General features: G+C 30.2%; 1 protein-coding gene across 3 annotated transcripts in view; it reads left to right on the top strand.

The window, feature by feature from the left end:
• The window catches only part of LOC148227316 (potassium channel subfamily K member 1-like), a 78,686-nt gene that overhangs the window by 57,179 nt on the left and 2,958 nt on the right, over positions 1–18,549 (top strand). The window lies entirely within an intron of this gene.

The raw sequence follows: 18,549 nt of genomic DNA, 5'->3' as shown, positions 1-18,549 counted from the left end.
TAGATTTATACCCTATGTATTTCTTTTCCATCTTAATTGTTCTAAAGTAGATAAAAAAAACGTTGTAGTAATTGAGTCGGAGGCACGACTGAAACTCAATTAGGGAGAATAATTACGCATTTTGTGAGGCAACAAGGGTTGGAGCGCACTATATAGCCTATGGGGTATAGCACAATGTGTCATTTCACTTTGATCAAATTAGGCAGCACGTCATCAGCTATAATTTTCAATGTCGTCGACCAGGGAAATTATCGCTGGAATTAATTGCGTTTGATTGACTCTCTATTACACTAATTGACGCTGAACGATATCAAATTATGTTACCGACGACTGGCGAGCCGTTTCCGACGCTCTTTTGTATTGATTTTCTCTGTTAAATAGGGTCTTTAATTCGTGCAAAGGGTTGTATGAATATCCGTCCTGTTGGAAGGATTTGTTTATTCTGGGATATGTGCGTATTTCGGTGTTCTGCGGTTACTTTTGTGATGAACGATGTCATAGAAATGACTTAAATAGGGCGTGCAAATTTTCATTTGTTGCTAATGTATTAGTTCTGACACTGAATATACGGATAACTTAACCAAACTACATCTAAAGATGTTTGATATATAAAGTTAACTTTACTTTAGTGATCAAACGTCAAACACAAAATAGCGTATATTTAGATTCGCTTTCATTGGATTGAAACTGAATTGATTCATTGAATTTATATATGAATATTTATTTAGTACACGCTACAATATAAATTGATTTCCACACTTTTGCTTCGCTAAAATACTAAAAATATAATATTTGTCTAGGTTTTGTATCATAGATCTGTCTGGTATATGCCTATTATTACAGAGGTTTATCAAATATATTTGGTGTCACATGATTAGCAAGTGTCAGTATAATTTATAGGGAGATGTAGTAAGTTGTCCAGTGAGTGGTCAGTCAATGCTAGGGTTTGCAATACCGGTAATTACGGTATTGGGGCAAAATTGACCTTCGATACTACCGGTATAACAAATTAAAAAATATTGCCCATATTATTGGAAACCAGAAGCGAATAATAAAATGGTGCTCACTATAAAGCCTAAGTAGTGTGATAGGCGTAGAATATCAAAGTAGAATAATATAGGCAGTTTTTTATTATATAATGTTTATTTAAACATTTATGACTGAAACTCAATTTATGTTATTTTTAATATGAGTAGAAATAAATAGGTATACGAGAGAAAAATCTTTCGTAAATAAACAGTATTGCGATTTTCTGAAATAAATAATAAATATGCAATAATTAAAATTAAAATCACATCTTAATAACATCTTAATAACACATAAATCTGATTTTAGAAAAAAATATGTCGCATTTTGAACAAACAGATTGACAGTTTTCTACGCACTCATTTCTCATAAGGTCCTGACTGAAAAAAAATGATGAGTAATATAGGAATATATTTTATTGGAATAAATCGGCTAGTGGTGCTCTGGCCCCTAATATCCAGAATCGGTCGATGAAGACTTTATTTTGTTAAATTTGCCGTTCCCATTTTAAAAAAAAAAAATTTTCGACATTGTAATGAATGAATGAAAATGAAAAAATAAATACGACAAAAAGATTTTTATAAACAGTCGTCTTATTGATTTTTATTGCTACTTGAAGATAACACAATAAAGCAGCAGCGTACAAAGTATTTTTAGAAGTATCTGAATGTAAGGAAGATTGTTAAAACGATTTGTATTGTTTGAAACTTGGTCATTAATGTCAGCTACTAAATTTGCTTTACTTGTTTATTACATTCACAAAAAAAACATGGAGACGACAAAAGTCTCTACATTTTTAATTAATATCTTCAAAGAGAATATTCTGATTTTTGATCCTTCGATATTTTTGCAAAATTCGCAAGCCTGTATTAACATTCAACAATATATTACAGTACAATTTTAACAATAAGGCATTTAGTTTGCCTTTGAATGAATAGACATCTATCACATAAGCCAACTAAATAACGTTTAAATATTAAAAATACAATTCAAAATAAAATTAAAATAATTTACAAGTCACATTTTTTTACAAAACATAATTATCCATGCTGGATGTAAACAGTATAAAGGACAATGATATAATTAAAATATTTAATATATCGAAACAATAATTACCGGGGTATTCAAATTCTTTGGTTTTGCTCAATCAATCTACACCATACTCCGATCATTTTTTTCTTTTTTTTATTACCAATTAATTAATATAATAATAAGATAATATCTGCTGTACAGTACTGCTCTAATTTAAGTGTCCGAAGTGCTCGCGAAAATCCCTTTTATATGATTGATGGCTCTGGCTCATCCTAAACATATATATTTTGATAATTTATAACGCCCCTGAACTAAAAAATATAAGTATTTTAGGGGTATCCACCATTATGACTTACTTGCCATAAATAATCGTGTTTTCTGTTATTATAAATGACTTTTTATACACGTTTGAATGAGGACAAATTATAACTGTATACGATTGTTTAGTAGATATGTGTCTTGAACATCCAGATCATATTTATTTATTATAGATTGTGTTTTGGATAGTTATGTACAATTTTAAACAATTTCATATTATTCATAATTATGACAGAATACATTTTACATGGTTTTGTTCCGCCTGTTCCACTGTTACTAACCAAAACAGTGACAAAAACTTATGATGATGGAATTCAAGTAGACAATGTTTGTTATTGGTTGTCAATAAAAAAAATATTGCTCGGATGATTTAACTCTTGAGTTATTTGACCAAAACAAATATAACTGTACTTTTTTTTTTAAATCAATATGTATCTATTAATCTTATTTTTGTAAATCGGGTATTGATGCCGAGTTGTATAATTCAAGTCGAAAGATCTATTCAATATATTTGTGGTGACCATATTTATATACACTAAAAATAAAAAGGTCATCTCGAATATTTTTGTTTGAGAAGGACAAATAGCTGTGGCAGCTAAAAAAAGTAATTTCGTAAATTTTCGTTCAATCCTCCTCAAAGAAGGACGTTTGATCACTTTATCTTATTACACAAATTACTATGTAGACCAATATACGAATGTATTTATTAATAAACTTGGCGTAAGCTCAATTAACAACTACTAAGTAAGTAGTGTGACACCAAACTGTAATCAAAAGTCTGTAAATCAGTGACATTATTTTAATAATTTGTATAAATATTAATAGAGTTTTTCTTGATTTTATTTTAATTATTTATCACAATATTCATCCGTGAGATTAAGTAAATCTAGGAAAACTTCATTTGTAATGATCTATCAAAATTTAAATTACATAATAATCACTAATATTGATCTTCTAGACACGATAGAAATTTAAAAACACTAAGGTTCATATGGGATTCCAACACGAGTCTGTGTCAGATATAACTCACTGACTGATCTATCATCAATGTATAATTTAGTTGCCAGTATTGAGTAGAGGTGTCGAATGCAGAAGAGCTCTGGTTGATTGAAATGTATGTAACAAGCGGTTGGGTATAATAAAAAGTGGTGCTTGTAGTAATGATGTTGTAGAAGTGGCAATGTGGCAAAGTCAAGTCTCTTATATATTCTCACATAGAACTTTAGGCAAATTGCTAAAGACTCACTTAGATCAATTAGGCTGTATTATCAAACTCTGGTTTTAATATCCCACTTCTATGTATTAAGGTATGAGTATGGCTCCCGGTTGACTCTTTATAAACAAATTCAATGCGGTCGCTTTCAATGACAAAACATTGATGAAACAATGTCTGATTTTAAAATTTTATATGTATAACTACATTATTGTCCCACCTTCAAATTTATATTTTAAAGAATAGCCGAGCAAGATATATCGCTACTGTTTAATACATACATTAAAAATATACAATTAAAATAATAAATATAAATATGACATATAAGCTTTGTAAACATGTCGTTATACTAAAATTAATTTAGTTAATTACAATTTTACTTGATGAGCGAGTCAAAGTTTCTAAACATTATATATTATGTTTACGCTTTGCCATTTAATTAAAATTTAAAGCGTGTACGTTATATGACATTTTATAACACTACATTATGCATCACGTTATTTATGTTTAATACAAGAATCGCAATAAATAATACACAAAAAAGCTATCGATGCTCAATATACGTCGTTAAAAATACATTTATTCTTCTTTGCGCCATTTATATTTTATTATACCTCTAAAATGTATTTATTATGTTTATACACGGCAGAAATATTTCAAAGGCTTAAATCTGACCTTTACACTGCTAAATGACGAGTTTTGCATATTTGTGATTATGGAATCAATTAAATAAATCTACAAGATTTATGAAAATCCCTTTCGCCGAAGATTAACGACGGCGTTTGTTTGCCGCCTGGAAGAGGCTGTACGATAACTAATCGGAATCTTGTTATCGATTTTATATGCGATATCTGTATTTATAGAATTTCCCTTATCCGGTTCCGGTTCGATTGATCTCGCCTACTTGTGTGATGGAGAGCTCGGCAACGTACATACATAGTTTTCTCTCTTTGAGCGTTTATTATTGGCAGGTCGTCGGGATAGGTCGTTACGTGAGCCGAATGATGAGATTTGCGACCCCTGGCGGTCTCTCTCACGGTACCCCTGATTGCACAACTTTCTCACGGGATGCTGGGGTTGTCCTAGTCGGAGATTTGATCTTGGATAACGTAAAACATACCAATTAATCTTGCGTCCGAGGAAACGTGATGGCTCAGCCGCGTAACGGATACTACGACAGCATCCGCGAATTTAATATGCAAATTTCAGTTGCTCCTGGCTATGAATACTGTAAACTTTATGTTATCATATAAATATAATAAATCAGTAAATTATTTAAAATAATCACACTTTAACGTTCTTTAAATAGTCAAAATTAGATTGTATAAATGATAAGCCAATATTGTGATTAAAATACTTTTACTTTAATATTTTTTCTTATTATATTACGTATTTTAAAGAAATAAATCTATTTTTTTTATAAACCCATAGATTGTTTGTGTATTGATCAAAACGATACAGAACACCATATGAATAACTCTCTGCAACTAATCGTTTTCAGAAGTAAAAGTACGAAGATTTACTGCACATATATGCATAAAAAATATTTGTTAAGCATTTATTTAAATGCACATAAAAATTATTTCCTGTTAAATAGCGTCCGTGTGTTAATTTGGTGAACTGATAGAATAGTTATATTACATTTATATATTAATATAAACGTGTGTATAGAATTGAATTCTAAAGAAATGCATAGTTTGAATCCCATGTATCATAGATTTTATTTTTTAATAAAATTGTATGAATAAAATATTGTGATATATTTTATGGGATTATCTCATTTTATGCTGAGTTTTGCGCTCTACTATTTTTATTCCATCCCCTATTTTGATTAAAAAAATTTTGTTACTCATGGATTGACTTTTTTTAATCATGAACATAGTTAAAGTGAAATTCTTTATGGAATTTATTTTATTGAAATTGCAAGCCGTAAATAATCTTATGGACACATATGGCCAGCAGTCACTAAGAGACTGAGAGAGTACGCGATCTGCGTCGCATCGCTTGGCACTCCATCTGGCGGCTATTAGGGTCGTTTCCAGTTTGCTCCTGCTGCCGTCACATATATAAATATAAATGTTTATATTTAGCGCGGGACTCCAATAGGCGCAGAATCAGTGATGATGCAAATGAGCTCTCCGAAAATAATACAATTGTATGTTGTTCTGACGACTGGTTAATGCCCTTTTATTTATTTTAATTGCTCTATATTCATACTAAATATTTAATACGATACATGTGTACTAATGATAATTAATTATTAATGAGAAACACGTGTAAATAATTAATTACATACGATTAAATTAATTTGTAACATGTGTATAAAAATAAATTCGTTGTTGCTATGCGAATTTATTTTTAATAAAAATAATATGCAGTTATCTTGTTGGTTTCAACAGATATTAAAATATTATTTCGCAATTTTAATGGTTTTTGTATTTTTAGTCAAATAAATTTTTTTCGAATTTCGCGACCACTATTTGCAAAATTATTATTGTTGTAATATATATTTGAAGCAAGACTTCCGTTTTACCAAAACGAGCCTGTAAAATTATTTATATGAAAAAATCTGCACCTTCATACAATTTATTTCCATCATATCACTAAAATTAGACTTAATTTTTATTGAATGACAAAACACACCAGCATCTTTTTTGTAACGATTGTTATACTGTAAATTTAATTTAAAAACCTATAATTAAAACGTAAGCTTTGAATTAGTTAAATATATACCCTAAATATATTACATCTTGTAAAAAATAAATATTTTTTATACGTATTGCTTATGACGCTTAATAACAGATTTCAAGTTTTTAAAAGAGTTTGGTCATAATCTTTCTGCAAATAGTTTTATGGTGAATTTCTTTGGATTTGATTTCTCTCATAGTAAGCCAAGGATTCATTTCCAGTAATAATTATTTTTTAGGGTGCGTAACCCTAGGGGTGGTTGACCTCGCGGCCAATGAGACTCCTGGTCGAATCCTATTAGACTGTTTATTATTTTATATTTACAAGTTTGTTATAGACGAATACGGCGTGACGTTTCTCGTGATGTCGGAGTTCGTGCAGTTGATGATGCTCGGGATGGCTCAAGCTGCATGCGACAGGTGTCAGGAGTGTCAGGTGGGGGCGCGTAGCTGGTTCCTCAGGAAGGCTGCTGGTCGTCGTTTGCCGCTGATTCCGCTCTCTGGCGTCTCGTGCCTCTCGTCTCTCGCTTGACCGCCTTGGGCTAGCTACCAAGGTCTTGTGTCCACTGCGGATCAACTGTCGTCTCCTCGTCGGAGTCCGGGCTTATATTCTTTTAGGGGATGCACCCTTGCTGGCCAATCACGCTTGTTCGTCGATCTCCTAGCCAATCGCTGGAGTCGCTTCGTATAATTCGAGAAATCGGATGTTGCATATTTGGAAGCGAGTTTTTGCTTGCTCCGACTTTCAAATTCTACGGAAAGGGTTTGCTGTTGTGATGATTAATTACATCCGCACCGTTTAGTCACAAAAGGGATTCTCTTAACGACCCGTGTTGTGTGGTCAAAAGAAATCCCTCTTGTGCCATGATGTTTGTCTCATTATTAACAGTGAACATTCTTGGTTACGGGCATTAACAATGAGACAATTGCCCTTTTTTTGTGCGTTACTATTCATGGTGGTCGACAGTCGCCACAATTTCTAGTAAGCCATTACCTTCTGCTTCAAAGCATTCAAAAATTTTCTGACATGCATCAATGCGTCGTTCTATCAATTCTAAAGTCAGCTGGTGTGATACTTTCGGTATGTGTGTACGAATAAGTTTTATTAATTTATTTCCCATACGATTTAGCAGTTTAATATGTATTTACTTATGTGTCTTTTTTCGGTTTCAAGTGCTTGTATATTAACTTTAAAAATCGATATCACTTTAAAGCATCCAAACTTACACACTTCTGAGATATGTAAAAAACACCTTTATTCATTCGTCGTACGAGTATCAAATAATTCATGTACACTCATAAAACTTTTTTACCTCAGCATTCCCAGTAACAAACGTGTCGCGCGAGCTTTACACATAGGCCCTCCTTATAAAGTATGAATAAATTTATTGTTACGCCATCTGACGCGAATTTTTCTTCATCTCAGAAGATGCGGACCACAAGGCAAATATTTCATGCAAGCTAAACGGCATTTGCTGTCCGGGGACATGTCAGACGTGACTTTTTGAGGCAAACTCTACTCTATTTAGAAGTGGAATATGAAAAGGGCGCGAATATATGTGCAATTTGGGATCACGTCTAGAGTTCTGGACCTGCGTATGTTTTGGAATTTGTCCAAGATCACGTTTTCCGGTTGCGTGCGCCTGCCCTAGACGGTAGCAATTTATTTGATTCATTGCGAAGAATTCACATTCGCCAGGCGTGTGCCTCTTTGTCGAACAATAGGGTGCCTTTAGATAGCACAACAATGCGTGTGTGTGTCGTGTGTTCGTCAAATTTTTCGTCCCTTTCACAAAATGTCGTTTATTCGATTTGGAGATTAAATTTCCTTTGTTACAAAACTATATCGTTTAAAAAAATGTATTATTTTATTTATTATTATTATTATTATTATTAAAGGAAGTAATACAATCGCAACGACAGAAGATTTCGTCGTATTCATTCAATCAATAGAAAATAAATTCAATACCGTCTTAACACAATGAAACTCCTAAATACCGTAATTACTTTAGGATGCAACCTTTTATATGGAAGGTGACCTACATATTGGACTATTGACAGTAAAAGGAAATCATATTTCATTGATTTCTTAATGAATATAACTATCTACCAAATACACGTCTATTGAAAACAGTTAGGCCTTGCCTCTGGATTATTCAACAGTTATTCTCGGTAAGTGAAACAATATAATCATGAAAATATGTTAAACGCTTCTCACAAAGTTCACATTTAAGATGCAACTAGCTGATAAAAACAATACACCAAAAATTAAATAAATATTATTCAAGTAATTTACAGAATTAATGCATTTTATAGCATACTAGATTATATCTGGAACCTCGTGTAATCTTTTATAATCATAGGGAGTACAAAGCTTTTTTGACAATAAATTAATAATATTAAAATTATAAGTAGAATTTATTAGGTAGTTGGTTGAAAAAAAGATGACAAAAGATCAAAAAAATAATGTTATCTTACTTATTACAAACCTTTTTATGAAATAAGTTATTAATTCACAAAGAATATGATATATATGTTAAATATAACCATATATGGTTATACTTAACACAGTATTGACCTTCGTGTCAATGATGTTTATTTTTGTTTTTATGGCAAAGTTTTCTCGTTGTTAATTTTTTGTGCAAAAATTAAAATCGTTACATACATTTTTTATGTTAGTTGTAAGTAAACGTCAGAGAGCTCAAGTAGGTTCAACTCTGAATTTCATACGTCGACTTCAACAAGGGGATTCGAAGAGAGAAGCGGCGGCTTCCGTGATCTTCGATGATCTGAAGTAGGGTCGGCCTTCTATTGGTTAAAGTTCGTACGAACTTGGTGATAAGTCGATGATCTCTTGAACTCCGAAGTGGATGTTCAAGTGTGAATGTCAGAGAAAGCTTCTGATGGAATGATCGTTAATTGCCCGTGTTCCAATACTATTTTTTTTCACCCCTTTCGGTAAAACGGCCGTTTACAAAAGGGTGGCTTTTGAAATAAATTTCAGTTGCCCGTTAGAGTGATTAGAAACAGCCGTTTAGGACGGCAATCACTAATGTGTTATTCTTTCTTATGACGTTTGCTATGAATACTTTTAAATTTTCTGATTTGTGGCGAATATTTTGCCCTAATCCGAAAAAATGTTTTCTCATGTTGGTGTCCCATTTCAACAAAGAAGTCCACTTTTTTGTCTTAGACCTTTTAAACTCATCTACATATATAAATATAACATACTTAAACTGGCTTTATCTACAAAGTTTATTTATATTCTCACGCATGTGAATTTAGCTAAAAGATTTTTGACCGTTTTCAGATCATTTTTAAATGAAATGACAGACTCAAAATTAGTTAAAAATAGACCATCGTAAAGTTTGTATTTCATCACAAAATATCATATTGAGTATCATTGAGTATTGTAAAGAAGTGATGTAATTCGAAATACTACCAGCAAACTAATATCTATAAATTTCACTAAATACGGCTCACAAACCAAACTATAAAAATCCAGAGTTGGCCATTAACAATGCATACATAGACATACCACACGTTATATGAAAACTTGGTTAAGATGTTTTGCTATTTCTTCTGAAGATATATTTCTCAAAAATTTCTGGAGAAAAATTCTAAATCAAAAATTCTTATTTGCCGAAAAATTTGCTAATTTTCAGAGCCTTTTTGTTTGTTAAAAAATAAATTTGTACGAATATTCCTAAATGTTGTACAACCACTGCATAAAATAGATGGGTCCGTTGGTTAATTTCCTATTGTCAATTAATCCAACATCACTACAAAACGATAGAAAATTTCTTAACAAAAAAAGAAGAAAGATGGCTAACTCCACTTTAGATGTCATCTGCTTTTAAAATTATTTTATTAATATTGTCTACTAATGAACTACTTTAATGTTTTAATTTAATTTTAATTCTTTAAGATATTTTATATTTTAATTACTACGAATAATATGATTTATTTGCTTATATATTGGTTAAAAATCAATGAAAATTTAGTTATACATATAAAGATATTTATTTTACAAAAATATACTGTATTAATATAATTACATACTAATGTACCTATATTGTATATATTTTTTTATAATCAAAATTACTCGAAAATTCTCGAAGAAATTGAGAATTCCTAATTCTAAAAACATTAAAAACATCGATAAACCAGATTGCCTAGTTTGGACCTAGCACTTTACGACTTTTAATTTGTTTGTGGCTTTTCAGAGGTATTTTAATGTAAAGTTACTATATTTGTACCACTGCTAAAATCACATGTATTAGTAAAAAAGGAATTCTTCATCTATTTAAATAATTGATTTATTATTTATGAATTCACAAATAAATAATTTTATAAGCAATATAAAATTACACAAATATATATAAAAATAAACGCAGTATATTTTTTTAATAAATCAGAGAAAAAATCATGGTTCATCAATACTACACAAGTAGATTGTGTTATTTGTTCATTTCATTATATATTATTGGCAGTAAATTAGTAGCAATTGGTTTGATTTACTGCGAACTATTGGCACTTATCGACAGTTTCTTAAGCCTTTCGGTCGAAGGATAGCTCGTTCGTTATTATCGTAATGGTTCTGTTTGCGAACGAAAGCAAATAACCGTCAAGAACCAATAAGGAATGCTTTTATAATAACGCTTAACGGATCTTGAAAGCGGTGGTGAAAATATACAAGTTCACTGGTGCCACAAACTGTTGGTTTAACACAGAGAAATACAATTTTAAATGGTGGATAAGTCGAAGGCAATAAACATGCTTTGTCCTCGTTTATTTTAAACATTTTAAAGGTTATACCGAAAGCTGTGTTTATACTGTATATACCAAAAGCATTTTCATAAAATAATACTGTAATAAAGTATATTTAAATTTAAATATAGGAGAGTATTTTAAGATTAATGTTTAATTTATATATTTTTAATGTTATATATGAATAAAATAATAAAGAAGTCCACATTTTTTAAAAATATTTTCTGAGAAATTAGTCGGATCTAAATTTAGCCACTTTATTTATAACTTGTAAATTAAATTTGTGCTCTTAGTTTCTTTATATTTTTAAAATAATGTTTTTATCTCTTCATACGATTTTTAAAACATAAAGTAAAATGTAATTCTATTTTTATATTTTTATGCAATCATGTAATTCAATATTGAAATATAAATATATTTTACGCTACCTTACTAAATAAAATAATATATTTAGCTGAAATTATATAAAAATAGTAACACAATTTATTTAAAATAGATTTTCAATTACTTTCCTTTCAGTATCCCGTTACATTTCAATATTGAAATTAATATGCCGCAGTCGATGGCAAATAGTGTATTTGCTCGTTTTGTAAATTAAATTTCAGATTGAAACTCGAATTGTATTTAAATTGGAAAATATCTATCCCGATTCAATATATAATTAATTTATGATAATATTAAGATAAAAAGTAAATAATAAGCGGAATAATCAAATAGGGTGTTTTCATGGGGAAAACAAGAAGCAAACGCCACGTATAGACGCGAGAAGAGAAAAAAATCTAATTTCACGTCAAATACTTCTTACGTCTGAGACGAAAACAAAATTTCCCAACCGCGATGGCAAAACAGGACGATTTTTTTTTCTGGCGGAAAATTAAATTTAACCAATGAGAGAAAATCTGTTTTTCGTTCATACCCGCATAAAATCGATTTATTTTAGATTCATCTTCAATTATTTTTCCATTGGACAAACTTATATAATGATTTAAATTATACGATATTAAAATCTGTAAAAGATTTTAACTCTGTTTTTTTTATGTATGCAGTTATTGTTCCGAAACTCAATGCTTTTTTACAACATTTTTTTGTGTCACAATTAGTATCGTTCTTTATTCTTTGTACATATATCACAAGCCAACATATATGGACACCACAAATTCGTATCAGAAAAAGACATAAAGAAAAATTCGCATATACTGAAAAATCGTTTAACGATCCGCAATTTTCTTACATAGCATTGTTTGGAGACATTCGAATCGTCTCAGGTGTTTAGGGAATAACGTAAAATGGCGCCTTTGAATCTACCTTTATGTCAACTCGCACGATAGGGACTAATTTCAAGGGATACAATTATAAAAAAAGACACAAATACAACCATATTTATATATTCACCTGTACCTGTTTGTGTACGCCTACCATGTTTGCGGTTTGCGTGTAAATGAGCATATACAACATACATAGAAAGCTCCATGCCTTCAACAGTGTTTTGCGTAGGAGCAATTCTAAATATAGCTCCTAACACATACACTGGTACTATTTCGTGTAAATAATTTATCTTCAATCCCTACGATTATATTATATACATATAATAAGTACAATGCGGGTTAGGCTTTGTATTTTTTTATCTGCTTATATTCTGGCGGATGACAAAGAGTATTCTATCGCACTGAATAAATGACGAATGCTCTCTGCTCTTACGTCATACTCGAAACATTGAATCTTTTAAATGGTAAGGGTTGCGATTTACAATCCTACTCTTACAAAATGTATTGAATGTCTTAAAAGTTCTGTTTCGCAAAGAAGCTTTGAAACATTTCATGCGCGAATGGACCACCAACTACAAAGATCCGTAAATCACCCAAAGAAAAATAACAGCCAACGCCGAACTCGAATGAAACTTTCGCTTTTTTCAAACAGACATTTTTAACTCCGAATTTAATTTAAGCCATCCATAAACAATTCTACTGGATTCTTAAACTATTTGCGTGAAATGTTAAAATAAAAATCAAATGCTAAACAATTCAGACATTAAAGTATTTGGTTTAAATTTATTATTTGATTAAAATCTCTATGAATGTTATTATAAAACTTTGTATGAAAGGATAATTGAGATTGTTTGTTTCAATCATGCAAAATGTGTTTAATAAATTAATTTTTGAGAAATGTGTTAAATAGCATTTAATTTTAAAGCGAATACATAAAGTAAGCTTTCTGAAAATTCATTTATTTAAGAGTTGACGTGGCTTCGACTGTGCCTTAGAATATATTACCTGAATTATAAAAAAGGATTAGAAATAAAATATTTTTCATAGAAAATTGAAAGCGTGCTTTTATTATTATTATGTTAATGAGAGCAATTGCAAGAATAAAATAATAAATTGTTTTCTTTAAAATGTTTTCCTGAGAAAAATATTGCAAAAATATATTTATATTTTATTATTATATTTTAAATGAAAAATATTTAAAAAGTATAATATATGTGTTCAGAAAATCTTTACTTAATATTTTGTATAGATGTTCTATACACTGATATCTAACCAATCGTTTTTTTTTTGAGAAAAATTCTCATTTGAAACTATTTGATTAGTAAGCTGACATTTTAAGTAAATTTTATTTTTTCTTAAGGTATTCACATAGAAAACTCGTAATAATAGTACCGTACAAGTTAAAAAATTTAGATGAGTATTTAACATTAATGTAAAATAGCTAAGAAATTACTAGACTATGATTTGTGCCACAAATTTAATTTGACATTTGCCTCTATTCTAAATATAATAAGTCTTCGCTTATTTTATTTTCTTATCGAAGGGTGAATTAGGGTGAAACAAATTGTAGTTTTTTCAAGAATTTATAGAAAAAATAAAACATTAATTGATTTACATGATACTATCTTAATAGCGCATTTTTTATTAATAAAAATTCGAGTGCCGCTGTCGGGGCAAGAACCCAGAACCTCTGAGTTACTAGTCTGAGACGTTACGGACTATTCCGTCCTTAATGTTTCATTTATAAAAGTTAAAATATTTCTAAATACTTATATTAAATCTTACTAAATGGCGCGTGGTTTATTTCGTATTTTATGCATATATTATTTTAATATAATACACGCTGGTAAAAAACGGTCTTATTTTCACACACATCGCTTTCAAGGGTCTATATGCGAATTTCATTAAGCCTAAAATATTTATACAGAACGTGTATAAAATAATATTCCTGTTCAGCACATTTCGCATATACACTAACACCCCCAAAGGGCGTTATAAATTATTCGTATTAAATTTTGATCATATTATGCGCAGGGCCAGAAAATGGCGAGAGCGCTTTTTTATATACCCTCGCTTTGAATGTAATAGATTTATCGTTTAATGTACCAAAATCTAAGGTTTGAGGTTTTCATAAGCCATTTAAGTGTGGTTTTGTACTGAGAAGTGGCGAGATACAAAGCCTTCTCTTGGGATACGTTTATAATATTACCGCAACAAATTAAATTGTCTGCTATTTTTAGAAATAGACAGGTAGTCAATTTTAAATTAAACTATAATGATATTATATTGTAACTTTATAATAAAGTCAGTAACTTTTTGACAAAGCTACGATTGCGGCTATTAACCTGTCATAGCGACAATATCACAGTTAACTTATATTTTTATTACATTTGTTAATTACAATATATGTCTGAAAAAAAATTACATAAAACAATTTTGAGTTTGGTATATATTATAGTTTCCGAAGACATAAACAAACTTTGTAAACGTGAATCCCACATTCACAACATTAGATTTTAATTATAAACAGAGCATCAAATCGTGACGGTAGTACGCTTCGCGAATTTATTATAAAGGAAAATAATAACTTGGAAGCTTTGACTACGTTAAAACACTATATATAATACGCAGAATAGCATAGTACCAGATATTGCTATAACTCAAAGTCTACCAAGCGCGAAAGATATCATGTATGTACATATGTAAGTCTATATATTATATAATACCTTATCATCTGATCATAACACAGTATTATTATCGTATGCTTTTAAACTATAAAGTAATATAAAAAAATAAAATAGCTCCTCTACTAGTTTAACTTAATAAGTTATTAACAGTTAAGAACCAAAATAATACATTGATGGCAAAATTACCAGCAAAAATAATTAAGTTTCGGACTTAGAGGTCGAAGGGATGTGACTTAGCAGCCAAAATAGACGCCGGAAAAGCTAGCGACAGTTAATTTTACAAGCATATATAGATTATTACATGTATATGGAAATGTAGATACTGCTATCAAGTGGTAGAGTTGAAATGGGAGGTCATGGAAGTCAGAGAATCTTTGCGGGAGTGTCGAGTTTAATTATTGTTGGCTGTGATATATCTTGATGTGATTTTGTTTGCCTACGTGTCACATATTATGTTGTATTTCTGGTGATCGCAGATGAGAATGTTGGTGGGCCAATTACATATATTATTAGACACTCGCGGAATGTGTTCATACTTTAAAATTAAAACGGCCAAGATGGTCACTCCGGCAATCGTTTAACAAACAATTATCTTTTGCGCAGGATAAAACGCATTGTCTTATAACGCATCTTTTCCACACAAGTAGTAGTTTTTCGGTACGTATGAGTGCTTACGGGTGATTAACGTCTCGAGGCGGATGTGGTTCGTGAAATATTAACAATTTTAAAACAATTGTTTAGTCCCGAGATCTCTCTTCTAGTTTTTTCCCTTAGATCGAAATGGTCGTTAGCCTTTGAATCATAAAGAATTATGCAGGTGGTTAAAATCTCCATATTAAAAACACCTGAAATCAAAATCGCCATTGCTAATCAAAATAAGAAAATGTTGGAAAATATAATTAAATTTAAACCTCGAGAAAAATTCACTGTGAATCGTATCAAAAAAAGATGTCTCAAATCTTTTATTATCAAAATATAATGAATCAAAAAAAAAAATATATTCAATGTTGAGGTTTAGGATATTTCTGCCTGCCTTCCAAATCAATGCAGCTGATTCGAGTAAACAACTTGAAAAATAATATTGAAAAACAAATTACTTTGCGAACTTGAAAACATCATTAACGATTTCTATTTGCGAAGCCCACAGCATCGACTCTATTTCTATGAGAGCCAATTAAATTCTTCAATTGATAAATTCGTTACCGAGTGCTTCCACTGCGACAGCACCGACACGATTTTATTGCTTTTGGCGTGAATTTTTGACTTCTGAGAAGTGATAATTCTTTTGCGTCTTCCTATTGATTAAAATTCAGTTTAAATATACTTTAATCAATAATCTCATATCAAAAGTCCGTATTAATATCTGTAAGGTTAGCTACCATATTTTTAAAATTTAGTATAATATCGAAATGCAGATAAACTAAGGAGCAATGTGCGAGATGCGACGTCTGTCTGTACTTCTTCTTCCGCTTATTTTCCCTAAGAGATGAGTTGGCTTAGTTTGTATTTTGGACTTTACCTAATAAAAGTTCTAAAAATATAATTAGTTTTAGAACTTTCATTAGGTTAGGTTTGGGTTTGAACAGCAAATGGACGTTTCGCAACTGTTGAATTGAGCTTCATAGACATTTTAAAATAGCATATTAGCAGTTAAATTATATTTTCGCTAGTTTAAATATATATCTACTGGTGAAAATGTATTTGGATTTAACAAGTGAAAATATAGTTTTACTGAAATATATACATTCGCTGTAACATGGCATGTAAATAAATAATGAAAAGTTTGTAAATGTATATTTTACTACATATGGAAAAGTTGAAATCATATAATTTTACTAGAACTTGCTATTTAAATTATGTTTTTACTAGTAAAAATATACATCTACCGGTGAAAATAAATTCCGAAATGATTTCACTGAAATGACATTTAAAAAAAAATTAGGATAGGTTCGAGACTGATAACCCGAGAATTTTTGGTTATTAAGAATCGGGACGTCAGTTTTTTTAATATTTCTATTTCATTAAGTTTTATTTTACGTGTTTAATTAAATGACAGCATTTTTCGGGTTAAATTCAAGGGGGGTCAAATGTCCTTAATTCGTGAGTCTTAAATATACATTAAAATAAAATTAAAAGTATTGAATAATACTCCAACCTAGCCATTGCAAATCTACTAAAAAAGTCGTAGTGATGCTTTTTCGTATAATGAAATATGACACTGCCTTCAAAAAATAATCGAAAATTGAAAGGATTAGATTAATAAGACCCATATACTTTTTTTTTGTTATAATATGGATGCAGCGTTTATTTTTTAATTTATTTTAGTAATGTAATGGGTGTAAGGTTTATATTACATAAGCTACCCAATATAATTATAAACTTTAAAAATCAATTTAGATATAATACAATACATAATAACTCAAAATATAGACAAAGAAAACTAGATGTATAAAAATATTTTTAATATTTTTCTTAAATCTCATATCCCTCTCTTCTCGCCGTACCCTATATTCTTGCATCTGTGTAGGGTAAGGTATAGGTGCTGGGGTTGATGCACCCGTTCATTTATAGGCCCTCGGGAAACCGGGTCAAACAGCCGCTGCACCAACTTCCGAATCAATAAAATACTGAAAACAGACGCTGCATCCGATATCCTACCTATTTACAACTATTTCAAATACATCGTCTTCTTGAGATTATTCAACACTCGTGAGAAATACAACAACATACCTCTTCTAATATTATATAAATATATAGAGTATAGGTAGTACCTTGATAAGATAATAAAATATTAATAACATACATAATAAGTAAGCTATTATAAAGGAATTCGCCAAAGGGTAACGGCATATTCGACAGAAAATGACCACCATAAACGAATGCACATGTTATTAAAAATCCAGTCAAATAATACAACAAATAAATTGTTATACAATTCTAAACAATCGATATATAATATTATACAACAGTTATAAATATTACTAATTATGCAATAATTAATATTTTTTTATAAAGGGAATTTAGTTGCAAATTACATTTACGATCTATCACCGTAAATTAGTTAAACAAAAGCAAAGAGCACGTTTTCTTCTCGGGAGGTAGTGATTTTGGGAATAAAATACAATATTCCGCTTCAGAGAAGACATTTTTATTCGGATTTTGGCAACCAAAAAGCACTCCAGCGTCACCAAAGAACAACTAAGAGCTTAACTTAAGATTTAAAAAAACTACGAATAATGAATGGTGGATGATATTGAGATAACGCGTTATATGTTAGGTTCGCCTTTAATATTCTACCTTGGGTGTATGTTCCATATTCATTCGACATTCACTACTGCAAAACATGATTAAGGATTTATTCTGGAATTAACATTTATATCCTAGAGGTTTGAAGATTTTTAAATTTATACTTATATTCTTCATGCTTCATATAATCACAAGAACGATTTTACTAGTATACGATATTGCACTAGAGACCGATAAATTCTGATTAAATATTATATTACACCCATGTTATTAAACAAACATATTTATTATGATTAATGTATACC

The sequence above is a fragment of the Plectrocnemia conspersa genome, unplaced genomic scaffold (genome assembly GCF_051122295.1).
Source record: "Plectrocnemia conspersa isolate PC_06_02 unplaced genomic scaffold, ASM5112229v1 ptg000013l, whole genome shotgun sequence".
Taxonomy (NCBI): Eukaryota; Metazoa; Arthropoda; class Insecta; order Trichoptera; family Polycentropodidae; genus Plectrocnemia; species Plectrocnemia conspersa.
The sequence above is the reverse complement of the archived record's forward strand: the minus strand, read 5'-3'. Positions and strand labels throughout refer to the sequence as shown.